Source organism: Capra hircus (genome assembly GCF_001704415.2).
Source record: "Capra hircus breed San Clemente chromosome X unlocalized genomic scaffold, ASM170441v1, whole genome shotgun sequence".
In the NCBI taxonomy this organism is placed as follows: Eukaryota; Metazoa; Chordata; class Mammalia; order Artiodactyla; family Bovidae; genus Capra; species Capra hircus.
This window is the reverse complement of record NW_017189516.1, coordinates 58484922-58500905: the sequence shown is the minus strand read 5'-3', so window position 1 is coordinate 58500905 and position 15984 is coordinate 58484922. Positions and strand designations below refer to the sequence as shown.

The 15984-nt window shown below is 41.4% G+C and overlaps 1 protein-coding gene and 1 pseudogene across 2 annotated transcripts in view; both read right to left on the bottom strand.

Moving 5' to 3' along the window:
• Window positions 1-15984, bottom strand: part of ARHGAP6 (Rho GTPase activating protein 6) — a 532190-nt gene that overhangs the window by 504355 nt on the left and 11851 nt on the right. The window lies entirely within an intron of this gene.
• Window positions 4608-5934, bottom strand: LOC108634331 (annotated as a pseudogene).

The following is a 15984-nucleotide window of genomic DNA, read 5'->3' as shown; positions in this document are numbered from 1 at the left end:
ATGAAAACTCCTGTTCACACAGAAATCTTTACACAGATGTTTATAGTAGCTCTAGTCATAATCACCCCAAACTGGAAGCCAGCCAAATACTATTTTCCAGGTTAATAGATAAACTATGGTATATCTATACCATGAAATTTACTCCTTGGCAACCAAAAGGTACAAACTATTGATAATGGGTGACAACTATAGGAAAAGTCTATATGACATATTTTGTTTTTTTTTTTTTAAAAAAACCTTTTTTGATATTTTGTCTTACGTGTAACAAGGACTGCTAAGTCACTTCAGTCGTGTCCAACTCTGTGCGACCCCAGAGACAACAGCCCATCAGGCTCCCCCGTCCCTGGGATTCTCCAGGCAAGAACACTGGAGTGGGCTGCCATTTCCTTCTCCAATGCATGAAAGTGAAAAGTGAAAGGGAAGTCGCTCAGTCGTGTCCGACTCTTTGCGACCCCATGGACTGTGGCCTACCAGGCTCTTCCATCCGTGGGATTTTCCAGGCAGAGTACTGGAGTGGGGTGCCATGGAAATCAAATGATGATATTAGTGCTTAAGGAAGAAGAAAGTATGAATTGAAATGAGAAAAATCTCATTCAGGAAGCTAGTTAGAAGGACTAGATGACAGATGAGGGTCAGTGCCAGGATGGACAGAGAGGAAAAGATAAATATGGCCACTGTGTAGAAAGAGGGATAAGTCTTCCCTTATATGGGGCCATATGAATACAGAATATAAACGAGAAGGAACAGTCAAAAATATTTTCAAGGTTCTAAGGCTACAAAAATGGTTATCATGGAAGAAAACAGGAAAGTTTAGAGAAAAAGCTGGTTGTGATACGTTTATTCATTTAGTTACTGTTCCTTTTCAGGGAGCAAAGATCACTAATTATTTGAACATTTAGAGTTTGAAGTGAGATGGAACCTATAAGGAGAACTATCCTATAGGCAAAAGGAAATATGGGCCTAGTATTCAACCAAGGAGGGAAACAATAATTTGCATCTCTAAAGGACAGAAGTGAGAGCTAAAACTAAGACATAATATTGACAAGTGGACAAAATCATGAGAAAACCCATTTCTTCCATTTGAGTGAAATTTTATTTGACAAACATGAATATCCAATTTAATCTACAAATTTCTACCAGGAAAGCACATTACAAACATCTGTTTTAGTATTGCTCAGTTTTAAAGAAACCTTATGTTAGATTTACCTTGTAAGAGATACTTAGTCAGTATCATAGAAAATAATGACATCAACTTTTGTTAACCAAGAGAAATATTTCAAGTTAAAATCAAGCTGAAGGGTAACAAGATCAGTATACTCAAGGAATGCAGTATAAAGGTGTATTCCATTTTTCTCTGCAAAGCACCTCGCTACTCCATACTTTGCTCTTTGGAGATATTAATGTAATTGCTGAGGACGTTGGCCAATGGTATGTTTTTTAATGGCATTTATTATAAAACAGTCTTGGCAAGTGAAAGAAAACAGCACACACTGCTAATATTTTGGTAGAATTATGTGTTTATTCTAGCACTGTTAACAAGAGAGACGTAAGCTCTGGACAAGTACAGAGGAATGCTGCTGATGTAAATGAATATTTATTCAAAGCTCAGCTCTTCCAACCCCCTCTGATAGGGGAATGACAAAGAGCATTTTGATCTTGGATTTCTCCCAATCTCACACGCCAACAAATACAGCACCCAAAGAAATGCTTGCTGATGGCCCGGGGAGGCAATAAAGGCAGACAAAGCAGTACCCTGGGAGAGAGCTTCTGATGTGACGGAGAAGAAGGGTGGGAAAATCCAGATTAGGGAGAAAGCATGTGGCTGAAGGGCCAGTCACATACGTTGGCTGCTAGTGCTGTCACTGTCAGGATGTGGCTTTCTTTAGCCCCTTAGCCACAGTCTATACCCTCAGTACTGGAACCATATGACCATGCTACCATACAGGCAGGACAGGACTATGTGGCTGATTAGTTAAAAAAATATCACTGTTAACAGATACATTATATTTTACTAATGTAGATGAACAGTGACCCTTGGTGTTCAAATTATGTTGCATGTATTCTTGCCATTACCACACTTGAATCATCAGGAAACATCAGACAAACCAAAATTGAGAAACATTCTACAAAATACCTGGCTGGCACTTTTTTAATGTGGAAAGATCATGAAAGACTGCTTGGAAGAAACTAAGTCGTGCTAACTAAATGGGATCTTGGAATTGGAACTGAAAAAGAACGTTAACATGAAAAACAGTGACATCCACACTACTATTAATATATGCAAAAGAGATAACCAACGAGGGCCTGCTGTATATCACAAGGAACTCTACTCAATATTCTGTATTAACCTATTGCAGAATCTGAAAGAATGAATCTGAAAAAGAAAGAATATATATATACATATATATATGTATAACTGAATCACTATGCTGTACACCTGAAAACAACATAACATTGTAAATTAACTATACTCTAATGGTGGTTCAGATGGTAAAGAATCTGCCTACAATGCAGGAGACCCAGGTTCAATCCCTGGGTTGGAAAGAGATCCCCTGGAGAAGGGAATGGCTACCCACTCCAGTATTCTTGCCTGGAGAATTTCACAGACAGAGAAGCCTGGCGGGTTTTAGTCCATGGGGTTGAAAAGAGTCGGACACAATTCAGTGACTAACACACTAAAAAGTAAAAAAATTTAAATAAAAAAATTTTTTTAATAAGTACACACACTGATAATATTTTAGCAGGTATTGCCAAATAACTCTATGAAGTCTGATACCACTTTATAAGTTGTTTTTTTTTTCTTTTTTTGTCAACTTGCTAACTTTGAGAACTGATCATTTTTACCTTTGCCACTTTTACTGGTGAAAAATATGAACCCATTAGACTGACAGATACATACTACTATATATGAGTATAAAAGATTACTAGTAAGAATCTACTGTATAGCACGGGGAACTCTATTCAGTGCTCTGTAATGATCTATATGGGAAAAGAATCTAAAAATGAGTGGATATATATGTATAACTGATTCACTTTGCTGTATAGCAGAAACTAACACAACATTGTAAATCAACTATATTCCAATTAAAAATTATTAAAATAAAAATGACCTCATTAATATTTTAACTCCATTTCTTTAACCAAATAAATGTAAAATAATTTTAGTTAACAAAAGAAAATGGTGAAATCCAAGTAAGTTCTGTATTTCTCTTAAAAGTACCTCAGCTGGCATTTCCAAGACTACTTTGGTAACAAGCCTGTCACCAAGGTGTATTTCTTAGTTTTCATAAATGCACCATGGTTATATAAGAAATTAATGTTAGGGGAAGCTGGATAAAGGTATACGGGAGCCCTCTGTACTATCTGTGCTGCTGCTGCTGCTGCTGCTAAGTCGCTTCAGTCGTGTCCGACTCTGTGCAACCCCACAGACGGCAGCCCACCAGGCTCCCCCATCCCTGGGATTCTCCAGGCAAGAGTACTGGAGTGCGGTGCCATCGCCTTCTACGACTATCTGTGCTACTCTCCTGTAAATCTAAAATTATTTCAGGAATTCCTTGGTGGTCCAGTGGTTAGGACTCAGTGCTTTCACTGGCAGGGTCCAAGTTTGATCCCTAGTAGGGGAACTAAGATCCCACAAGACACGAGGCGGGGGTCAGGCCAAAAAAATTTCTCAAAATTTAAAGTTAAAAAGATAGTGTGTATTTATTGTTTGTCCTGCTTTTTTTTTTTTCAATCTTAAAGGCTGCTTGTGTAAAAAATTAACTCATGCAAAACAATTTAAGAATTCATGACCTACCTTCAAAACATATTATATGATTTTTAGTTTCTGGACACTGCCCTGCTTACTAATTCTTTCATACCTTTGCTCATTCTGTTTCTTCTACTTGCCTTCCTCCCCATCCCTGTTGCCAGACACATTCCTTATTTGAAGACTGACCTCAAATATCATCTTGTTCCTTATTTGAAGAATGACCTGAAATATCATCTCCTCTGGCTTCCTCAGGCAGAGTTTGACTTTCTCTCTTATCCATTCTTAGAGCATCATCTAGAAAACTCTCTTTTATCTCATGTGATAAGATTCTGAATATAGCCTATATGCTGCTGCTGCTGCTGCTAAGTCGCTTCAATCGTGTCCGACTCTGTGCGACCCCAGAGACAGCAACCCACCAGGCTTCCCTGTCCCTGGGATTCTCCAGGCAAAAACTCTGGAATGGGTTACCATTTCCTTCTCCAATGCATGAAAGTGGAAAGTGAAAGTGAAGTCGCTCAGTCGTGTCTGACTCTTAGCGACCCCATGGACTGCAGCCCACCAGGTTCCTCTGTCCGTGGGATTTTCCAGGCAAGAGTACTGGAGTGGGGTGCCATTGCCTTCTCCAAAGAACAGGCTATCTGGATTCAAATCCTGACCCAATCTCCTACCAGCTGTGTAACTTAGAGCAAATTACTTAATTCTGTGTCTAAACTTCCTTGTCTAGATAATTGGGCTAATAAAAACATCTCACGCAGTTGATATGAGAACTCAGTGAAGTCATGCAAATAAAGTAATTCTAAAAGAGTTTGACTCAAGTAAGCACTCAATAATTGTTAGCCATTATTATTGTTATAACATGTCCCTCTAGATTGAGAACATTCGGAACAAGGACCACATGTTATTTTCTTTTCTGGGTGGAATTCTCAGAGCTGGATTTAAATCCTCCCTTTGCCATTTATTGGCTTCAAACTTCCTAGGATTATTTTGAGGATTTAGTGATCCATTGCTTTTTTTTTAATGCCAAAATTTATCGAATGGAGGTCTGTACGCAGGCAAATCTTACTGTGAAAACTAAGACATGAGTAGCTCCCCCACTGCCTCTGCCCTCCAGGGTGGGGATAGGAGGGAGGAGGCCTTAGGGGCAGAGGACAAGAGGGGGAACACAGCCGTAGGAAGGGAAGAGTCCAGGTTGGATGGTGTGAATTGACATTTTAAGAAAAAAAAAATCTATTCACACCCAGGGGCCAGGGAAGGGAAGAGGAAAGGCACTGCTCTGGTTCCATTCACAAGGGACACAGGAGGGCAGGGAGATTGAAGGAGGTGGAGACCTGGGGGAGGGGAGGGGGCTGAGGGGTAGAAAGTCCTCATGCCCACCCCTCATCCGCTGTCCTTCCTTCTATTCCCTCCCATCGGTGGGGAGAGGGACTCATTACCTCTGCCCTCTAGTCCAGGGGCCCAGCCAGGGCAGGAGCTTGGTGGGCTATGGCCCCCATTCCCAGCCCCCTGGGGGTTCCCAGGTGGAAGTGGTAGCTGGTGGTGCCCTCAGGAAAAGCTGGTGAGAAGAGCTGAGGCATTGGTCAACTGTCAAGTCCAGGCTGGTCTGAGCGTTACTTAAAGTTTATGAGGATGGGGTGAGGAAGGGAGCACCTGTTGGGGTCCTCAAGTGAGAAGAGATGAGAACAGTGTTGAGAGATGGTTGGACAGTGAGTTGGACAGGACTGAAATTGAAGAAAGGAGAGGACTGAAATTGAAGAAAGGAGAAGTGGGCGGTTGCTGGGGAGCTGGGTTCCAGGACACTGAAGATCATCAAAGAAGGTTTGGGCACAGGCTTCCAGTGTGAGCAGGCTAAAGTAGAGTGCAATGGCCTCAGGGGCCATTCGATTTGAATACCTTTGTCGAGGGGTGAGCTTTAATCTGGGGGAACTGGAACTCTGTGTAGTTGGGATTCATCTCTCAAATCTCTTCCCATGTTGGTGTTCCCAGCACCTTGATGATCTCTACCAGGTGGTCTACCCCACTGTCCCCAGGGAAGATGGGCTAGCCTAGGAGGAGCTCAGGCAGTAGGCAACCAGCTAACCACACACACATTAATGAATGAGCTTCCCTTGTGGCTCATCTGGTAAAGAATCTGCCCGCAATGCGGGAGACCTGGGTTCGATCTCTGGGTTGGGAAGATCCCCTGGAGAAGGAAAAGGCTACCCAGTCCAGTATTCTGGCCTGGAGAATTCCATGGACTCTATAGTCCATGGAGTCACAAAGAGTCAGACACAACTGAGTGACTTTCACTTTCAGTGGCTCTGAAGATCAGCTCTGGGCCCCGGTAGTATTGAGAACAGATGTACAAGACATTGGGCTCCCTTCAGACCAACCACTTTGCAGTGCCAAAATCACAGGGCTGGAGGACAGGGGTGACAGGGTCCACCAGCATGTTCTGGGGCTTGATGTATGGGTGACACACACCCTGAGCATGGAGGTAGCCCAAGTTCTGGAAGAGCTGGTACATATATACCTTGACATAGATGATAGCAATGGTCAATTTGGCCTTGGTAAAGTGGCAGACCACCTGGTACACTGTCTCAGGCACATATTCCAGCACAGATTTAGGTAAACCTTATCTTCCTTCATGGAAAACATGGGGAAACAGTGAAGTCGCTCAGTCATGTCCGACTCTTTGCGACCCCATGGACTGTAGCCCACCAGGCTCCTCCAGGCAAGCATCCTGGAGTGGGTTGCCATATCCTTCCTTCTCCAGGAAATCTTCCCAGTCCAGGGACTGAACCCAGGTCTCCCGCATTGCAGGCAGATGCTTTACCATCTGAGCCACCAGGGAAGCAGTGACAGACTTAATTTTCTTGGGCTCCAAAATCACTGAAGATGGTGACTGTAGCCAAGAAATTAAAAGATGCTTGCTCCTTGGAAGAAAAGCTATGACAAAGCTAGATAGCATATTAAAAAGCAGAGATCACTTTGCCGACAAAGGTCTGTACAGTCAAAGCTATGGATGGCATCACTGATTCAATGGACATGAGTTTGAGCAAACTCTGGGAGACGGTGAAGGACAGGGAAGCCTGGTGTGCTGTAGTCCATGGGGTCACAAAGAATCGGACATGATTGAGTGACTGAACAACAATGGTTTTCCCAGTAGTCATGTACAGATGTGAGAGTTGGACCATAAAGAAGGCTGAGTGACCAAGAATTGATGCTTTCAAACTGCTAGTGGAGAAGAGTCTTGAGAGTCCCTTGGGCAGCAAGGAGATCAAACTAGTCAATCCTAAAGGAAATCAATTCTGAATATTCATTGGAAGGACTGATGCTGAAGCTCCAATACTTTGGTCACCTGTGGTGAATAGCCAACTCACTGGAAAAGATCTTGAAGCTGAGAAAGACTGAGGGCAGGAGGAGAAGGGGGTGATAGAGAATGAGATGGTTGGATGGCATCACTGAATCAATGGACATGAGTTTGAGCAAACTCCAGGAGACAATGAAGGCCAGGGAAGCCTGGCATGCTCCCATGCAGTCCATGGGGTCGCAAAGAGTCGGACATGACTTAGCAACTGAATAACATCTTTCTTCTCCCTTTTGAAATAGAAAAAGCATCTCAGCCTTGCAATATTGCAGTGATCTAGCTTACACATAATCTGCAGCTCTCAGTTCTTGAACATCTTGTCCTGGAGAAACTTCCTGATGGCCACCAGTTCCCTGGTGTCTGCCAGCCATGCCTGGTACACGACCCCAAATGAGCCACTGCCAATCACTTTGATGTCTCTGTAAGCCAATTCCTGGGAGCACTCTGGGCCTTGGCCTAGAGTGATTACCACTGTGGTCATCTTCCCACTGCTACTGCACTGTGACAACCATGTGTCCTTAAGTGTACCTCAGAAATTTAATCACAGTGACTTCATCGGTGAGCTGTGTAGGCCTGATGCATTCTGGGAAACGGAGTCAAGTCATTCACTTAGCTTATTGGCTATATGCCCGATCCATTCCTTTTTAAAGCATGTAGTAGGATAACGAGCTCAAGGCAAGCATTCAAAAATATTAATTGCAACAATTATCATTTTGATAAAGCCAGAGTTCAACACTTAAGATGTGCTGAATTGTTTGGTGAATGAGTTAATTGGTAAGAATGATTGATAATATTCCAGTAGCTGATATAAATTATCAACTAATGATAACAAAAATTAAATTTCTTCATTTGCCACCTCATGTCTCTAAGCTTTAGAAAGCCTGTTCTAACCCAAGATACTTGTTTGTGTTCCTCTGTGGTTTTTTAAATATAAATTTATTTATTTTAATTGGAGGCTAATTACTTTACAATATTGTATTGGTTTTGCCGTACACTGACATGAATCCACCACGGCTGTACATGTGTTCCCTATCCTGAATCCCCTTCCCACCTCCCTCCCTATCCCATCCCTCTGGGTCATCCCTGTGTACCAGCCCCGAGCATCCTGTGTCATGCATTGAACCTGGACTGGTGATTCGTTTCACATATGATAATATACATGTTTCAATGCCATTCTCCCAAATCATCCCACCTTCACCCTTTCCCACAGAGTCCAAAAGACTGTTCTATACACTTGTGTCTCTTTTGCTGTCTCGCATACAAGGTTATCATTACCATATTTCTAAATTCCATATATATGCGTTAGTATACTATATTGGTGTTTTCTTTCTGGCTTACTTCAATCTGTACAATAGGCTCCAGTTTCATCCACCTCATTAGAACTGATTCAAATGTATTCTTTTTAATGGCTGAGTAATATTCCATTGTGGATATGTACCACAGCTTTCTTATCCATTTGTCTGCTGATGGACATCTAGGTTGCTTCCATGTCCTGGCTATTATAAACAGTGCTGTGATGAACATTGGGGTACACGTGTCTCTTTCAATTCTGGTTTCCTCGGTGTGTATGCCCAGCAGCAGGATTGCTGGGTTGTATGGCAGTTCTAGTTCCAGTTTTTTAAGGAATCTCCACACTGTTCCCCATAGTGGCTGTACTAGTTTGCATTCCCACCAACAGTGTAAGAGGGTTCCCTTTTCTCCACACCCTCTCCAGCATTTACTGCTTGTAGACTTTTGGATCGCAGCCATTCTGACTGGCGTGAAATGGTACCTCATTGTGGTTTTCATTTGCATTTCTTTAATAATGAGTGATATCGAGCATCTTTTCATGTGTTTGTTAGCCATCTGCATGTCTTCTTTGGAGAAAAGTCTGTTTAGTTCTTTGGCCCATTTTTTGATTGGGTCGTTTATTTTTCTGGAATTGAGCTGCAGGAGTTGCCTGTATATTTTTGAGATTAATTCTTTGTCAGTTGCTTCGCTTGCTATTATTTTCTCCCATTCTGAAAGCTGTCTTTTCACCTTGCTTATAGTTTTATTAACATTCAGTCAGTTGGAAGGATCTCAATGGAGTAAGTTCTAAGAACAAGTAGCTTTGCACAATGATACTTTAACAGCCAGTTGGAGGTAAGGGGTATCACAGCTGCAGTTACTGCCTACTAAAGAATATGTGGAAATTCCCTAAGGGCAGCAGATAAATCAATATAATTGCTATTGCTAAGTCATTTCAGTCGTGTCCAACTTTGTGCAACCCCATAGACGGCAGCCCACCAGGCTTCCCTGTCCCTGGGATTCTCCAGGCAAGAACACTGGAGTGGGTTGCCATTTCCTTCTCCAATGCATGAAAGTGAAAAGTGAAAGTGAAGTCGCTCAGTCGTGTCCGACCCTCAGCAACCCCATGGACTGCAGCCTTCCAGGCTCCTCCATCCATGGGATTTTCCAGGCAAGAGTACTGGAGTGGTGTGCCATTGCCTTCTCCGAAATCAATATAATAACTCTTACCTAAAGAACAACTACTACAGGATTGGATGTATAGTCTTAACTTCTTTCTCCCAACTCTGCATAAGAAAGGGCTTATTTTGCCATTTACTCATGGGTGTATGTATATGAAAGTTGACAGGAAACAAATAGCAGTCTTTTGATACAATTTTAATTACTGTACACAAATCTTAAAACCTAATATGTAGAGGAAAAACTGCACTGTAACATAGTTGCCTCAGGTACTGCATATTTTCATAAGAGTTTAAAAAGCCAAAAATAGTATTGTTGCCTTTTTTTTCCTTTGAAAGTATTATAAGATCCATGTTCACTGCCTATAACAGCATTTAGGAATGAAGCAGATGGAGTAATAAACAATAGACATAGCTGTATGACACCTCATGGCCCATGGGGCCTAAGTGCATTCACCAATTGATTTCACAACCTCCTACAAAGAGAATAGTTGTATTCCCTTTAAAGGTGAAGAAACTAAAATTTGTACCTTGTAAATAGTGGCTCTGGGATTTGACCCCAGGTTTACACACCTCTGAAGTCTATGATTATACTGTCCTTCAGTTAAATAAGATTGTGGTTGACATTCTACTTGCTGCTCCCCATGAGCCTGTGCTAAAATTTTTGAATTTGGCTAGGATTGTGCTGGGAAGTTAGTTCTGTTCAAGCTCACACTGACCTTTGTGCTCCTAGTGATTCATCTCTAGTGAACACTAGGTCGTGTGCAAGAGGTTACGAGGTCCAACCAATTCAGGATAGAAACCAATGGAATGACTTCCCTGGCAGTCCAGTGGTTAATACTTCGCATTCCAGTGCAGAGGGATATGAGTTTGATCCCTGGTCAGAGACCTAAGTCCCCTCATACCTTGCAGCCAAAAAAATCAAAACGTAAAACAGAAGTAATATTGTAACAAATTCAGTAAAGACTTTTTAAGGAAAGAAAAGAAACCAATGGAGACATTCTCCATCTCCCCATATTTTAGCTTGAAACAGATCCAAGAAGGCCACAAGTGATTTTTGCTTCTCCCATCAACAGGTGGAGTCTATTTCCCTAGCCCTTGAATCTGGGCCGGCCCTGTGACTCATGCTGACCAAATACCATGAGATTACCATGCAGTGAGGAAGCCCCAGCTATCTTCTCGGGGAGAGGGGCCACATGGAGGATCACCAATGCACCAGACATATAAGTGTAGACATCCTGAACTTTCCAGGCATCCCAGACACCAACTAAAAGCAGCCAAATGAGTGAGTTCAGCTGATGCCCTGTGGAGCAGAACTGCCCAGCTGAGCTGTGATCATTTAATTCCTGACCCATAGAGTCATATCACCAAGTTGGGGGATTGTTTGTTATACCAAAATAGATAACAGAAACACAGGTAGATGATTCTGAGAGGCATTCTGCATGCTTTCCAGTGGTCCTGCTGGAATCGTGGTCATTCCTTTGTTCACAGACGTGAATTTCATGACACAAATTTATAATGGCATTTCATTTTTTCTTCGTCATTCCTGCTTCCCGGGATCACCTCCCAAAGAAGGTGATCATTCACCCAGGTCCTTTCTTTGGTGGAACTCAAACTAAGACACAGAACTTGTGCCCTTCCCACAATTTTTTCATGAAGTTTTAAAAGTTCTGATTTTTATGAAAATGATTTATCCATGTTCCAATTATACATGGCAACATCCAACCAAACATTTTTATTTCTAAAGCAAGGTGTTATCATGAACTTAAAAGCTGTATGAATAGACATACAGTCAGAAAAAATTCACTAATAGACTGTGGTCTAAAACTCTGCAGAAGTCATTCCAAATAAGAGAAAAAAAATTAATTTTTCTGCCTTGTAAAAAGTTTGCATGTGCTGTGCTGTGATTAGTTGCTCAGTTGTGTCTGACTCCTTGTGACCCCATGGACTGCAGCCAGCCAGGCTCCTCTGTCCATGGGGATTCTCCAGGCAAGAATACTGCCATACCCTCCTCCAGAGAATCTTCCCAACCCAGGGATCAAGCTGGGGTCTCCTGCATTGCCAGCAGATTTTTACCAGCTGAGTTACCAGGGAAGCCTAAAAATATTGCATGGTGGTGGTGGTTTATGTGCTCAGTCGTGTCTGACTCTGCAACCCCATGGACTGTAGCCTGGCAGGCTCCTCTGTCCATGGGATTCTCCGGCCAAGAATACTGGAGTGGGTTGCCATTTCCTTCTCCAGGGGATCTTCCCCATCCAGGAATTGAACCTGGGTCTCCTGCACTGCAGGCAGATTCTTTACTGACTGAGCTATGAATGAAGCCCAAAATATCGCATAGAAACATTTAATTAATAACTCAAAAGGAATCTTTGTAAGTATGGTAAGTTAATTTTCTTCTTGACCATTCAACTTTCTTACTCTGAACTCTGAAAGTAAAAGTTCTTACTTTGAACTTTTAAAAAATTACTTTTTTAAATGGTTTTAGATTCCAGTGAATATTTACATAAGTTATATCTTCCATATCTTTATATAAATTAGAAATGATACTTTATGGGATCAGTAAAATACATAGCATTATTTAAACATCTCCTACAAAAGGGATATTTCTAGATGAGGAAAGACTAGACAATCGTGACATATTGATTCTTCTGCATCTAGCTTCCATCCCTCTCCCCTGGGAAAAAATGAAACTCTGAATAATATGCAAAGAGAAATAAACTATTTCACTTTCTAAAAAATATCTTGTCACTCTGAATAACCTTTTTCAGTTATAAGAACCCTGAACAAGAACCTAAATATCTGATCGTTTGCATAGCACTTTTTACTGATCTTCAAAAGGGCACCCTCAGTGAAAAAGTAATTTATTTCCAATTTAATCATAAATTAAAGGATTAAAATGTTGTCATTGCAGCAGAGCAACAATATATCTGCTGAGCTCATGACTCTGAGCTTCTGAAGTTAGCCTGGGACTCACATCACACTTCATGACATTCAAGGCTGCTTACTATTTCCATATCGCCTTTCACTTTTATTTTATTGGCGTTTTGACAAACACGTTCTGACCACATGATTTTTTGACAATATATTTCCATTAGAAGCCAGATTCAACATGCCTCTTTGGGAGCATGCTGAAAGACCCAGAGCCACGCTCTGTGATACAATATGAAACTTGCACCTGTCTTTGAGTTGTTTTATAAATCATCAAAGGAAGAAACCTGACTCACTGGGTTAGCAGCAAGAACCTAGAGACAAAAAGTTCTAATCCTGGATTTCTCTAAGTAATTTGCCAGATACCTTCAGGTCAATAGTTTAATTTTCATGTAACCAGTTTTTCAATTCTGGTTTTATATATCCATGATTTTTCTCTGTCAAAGAGAAAATATGACCAAACTTTGTGTTGATGCTCAGAAGCTTTCGTAAGCTTTCATAACAGATGCTTTCATAAGCAAATCTATACTTCCTTACTGACAATAATAATGCAATATTTGTGATAATCTGTATGAGGGGAGAGGCAGAATTCATTTGCAGCATGATAAAAGTCCTAGGGAGGCTTGTTTTGAACACAATTCCAGGAAGAATTAACCATGTCTATGATAATCTAAAGGCAGAACTCTGAAGGTCTCCGTTGGGGCAGGGCCAGTGCTGGGCCTGGAGATGTCATAGGTAGGATTTAAGCACCACAGGGATATCTCGACTGGATAGAAAACCTTTAATGGCTCTTCCATCCCAACATTCTATTTTGTTCATAGAATGCCAAAGTCAGTCTAGAAATGTTAATGGGAGTTATGGTTAGATTTTGAGCAAAAAAAGCATCTGAGTGTAGATGGTATTGTTTCAACTTAGTGATGCTGCCTTGTTACCCTGGGAAGATGTTGATGAGATTAGCCATGAACAATAGTCAGCTTGAGCTCACATGATAGTGGTAGCGTGAGGAAGTGAGAACACCAGGCTTCAAGTGAGAAAGTACATGGCATTTGCCAGCGAGAGAACCAGGACTGAACTGGAAGCTAGCCAGTTTCCAACATGCTGAGTATTCTCCAAACAAAAAATATCTGATGCAATGAAGTTACTGGGACTAGTGTGTGGGAATGAAGGTTACCCCCGGCTTGTTGGCATATCTTGTGTTACATCAAATCCACAACACAAGTCCAGCAAATTCCTGTGTTCCAAGTCACTAGTCCAAATCCCTGGGGTGACAGCCTCCAATGCCTATCATGAAAAGTATACATTACTTAACAACTTGAAGATAAATTTTCAATTACCTTTTGCTGTTGTCCAACTCAGTCAGGTCTATTCATTCATTTGATCACCTAAGCCCTCTTTGAGTGCCTTGGTGGAAAGAGTAAGGTTCCTGGAACACACTGTAGGTGCAGAATAAATATTTTCAACTAATACTCTAATTAACTAATACTCTAATTCAAGTCCTACTTTTGTTGCTTCCTAGCTGTGTGACCTGGACACATCTTCCATTTTATGTAACCTTGCTCTACTAACCATCTTTTATTACTTCCTATGTGCTGGGCACTTTCCAAGTAATCAGATTATGAGTTCCTCACAAAAACTCTTTGAGGTAGGCACTTTAATTAACCTCATTTGACAGATGATGAAACTGAGGCAGAAAGATGCTTTGTAATTTGTTCAAGGTCACAGAGCACAGCTGAGATTTGAATCCAGGTGGTCTGGATCAGAGTTCAGCTCTAACCCATTCACTTCATTTCTTCTCCAACTAAATCTGGCTTGGCTGCCTCTTAATTGGAGTCTCAGTGTCCTTATCTGCAAAACGAAGGTTGACTCTATCACCCCACAGAGTTGTTGTAATAATAATAAAAAAACTGAGCATTCTACAAACACTATTAATAACTGTTATTTCACTTATTATTATCATCACCTATGGTGGTGGCTCAGTGATAAAGAATCTGCCTGCCAATGCAGGAGATGCGGGTTTAATCCCTGGGTTGGGAAGATCCCCCAAAGAAGAAAATGGCAACCCACCTCAGTATTTTTTTTAATATAAATTTATTTATTTTAATTGGAGGTTAATTACTTTACAATATTGTATTGGTTTTGCCATACATTAACATGAATCCGCCACAGGTATACATGTGTTCCCCAACCTGAACCCCCCTCCCTTCCACCTCAGTATTCTTATCCAGGAAATCCCATGAACAGAAGAGCCTGGAGGGCTACAATCCATGGGGTCACAAAAAGAGTAGGACATGACTCAGCAACTAAACAACACCAACAATCTGAAGCAAACAACTGAAATAAGTGGACAAGGAATCAATTGGAAGTTCCATTATGAGCACAATGCTACTTTGCTCAAAAGCCAGAAAATCTGGTGGCCTGGTTCAGGATTTCCATAAACCAAATTATTAACTATAGCAGAAACCTTGGTAGAATAAACCCAGAGGCAATGTGGCTACTGTCACCCAAGGTTTATCTTTCCCATTCCCCATCCACCTTTGGGTCTCAGCTTGCCTAACTATTTATCAACCCCCGAGAAAAGAAATTATTGACAATGCAAGCTGAGAATTGATCTGATGCTTATTCACACTTCAGCTTCAGTGCATGCATGCTCAGTTGCTCAGTCGTGTCCGACTCTTTGCAACCCCACGGACTGCAGCCCACCAGGCTCTTCTGTCCGTGGGATTCTCCAGGCAAGAATACTGGAATGGGTTGCCATTTTCTCCTCTAGAGGATTTTCCTGACCCAGGGATCAAACTGGCATCTCCTGCATCTTCTGCATTGGCAGGTATATTCTTTTACCACTGAGCCACCTAGGAAGCCCTTCAGCTCCTATGGGTAGTATTAATTCGCCTGTTTCCACAAGCGTCCAGGTATACCAAAGGAAAACCGTGTTATTTATCTTGATCCATGGGGTCACCCAACTCAATTCATTTCCAATTCAGCCTTCTCCTCTTGTCCATCGGCACAAGATGTGTGGTATTTTGTCAATTTGCTTTTAGTTCTAATGGCTCCTAAAAATCTGTGGCTATTCAATAGCTCTAGTGTGATATGGCCAGGCAATTTTTCAAGATTGTAAGTACATTTTAGAGTCTCTGCCTATTCTGAAAAACAATCTTTTTAATAGCTTCTCTGCACTTGCTCCCAAAGCATACTAATCAGGACACGGAATTTCCACAGTAACCAGTCTCAGAAAATCCCAGGCTGGCTGTTGACTCCTCCATTGAATCTGATAGAGCTGTTACTACCTACTTGTTGCATCCTCAAGGACAGCATTTAATACACATTAGGCTTGGGCCTGCTACATAACTCTCTTCATTCACGTTTATGTTTTACTGAAAAGATGATGTAGCAACAATATTGATATATTTCCTCTAAAAGTCATCAACAGTATTCTTTTTTAAATTGATATTAAAGTTTGCATACCATAAAATTTACCCTTTTAAAGTGTACAGTTCAGAGGTTTGTGGTATATT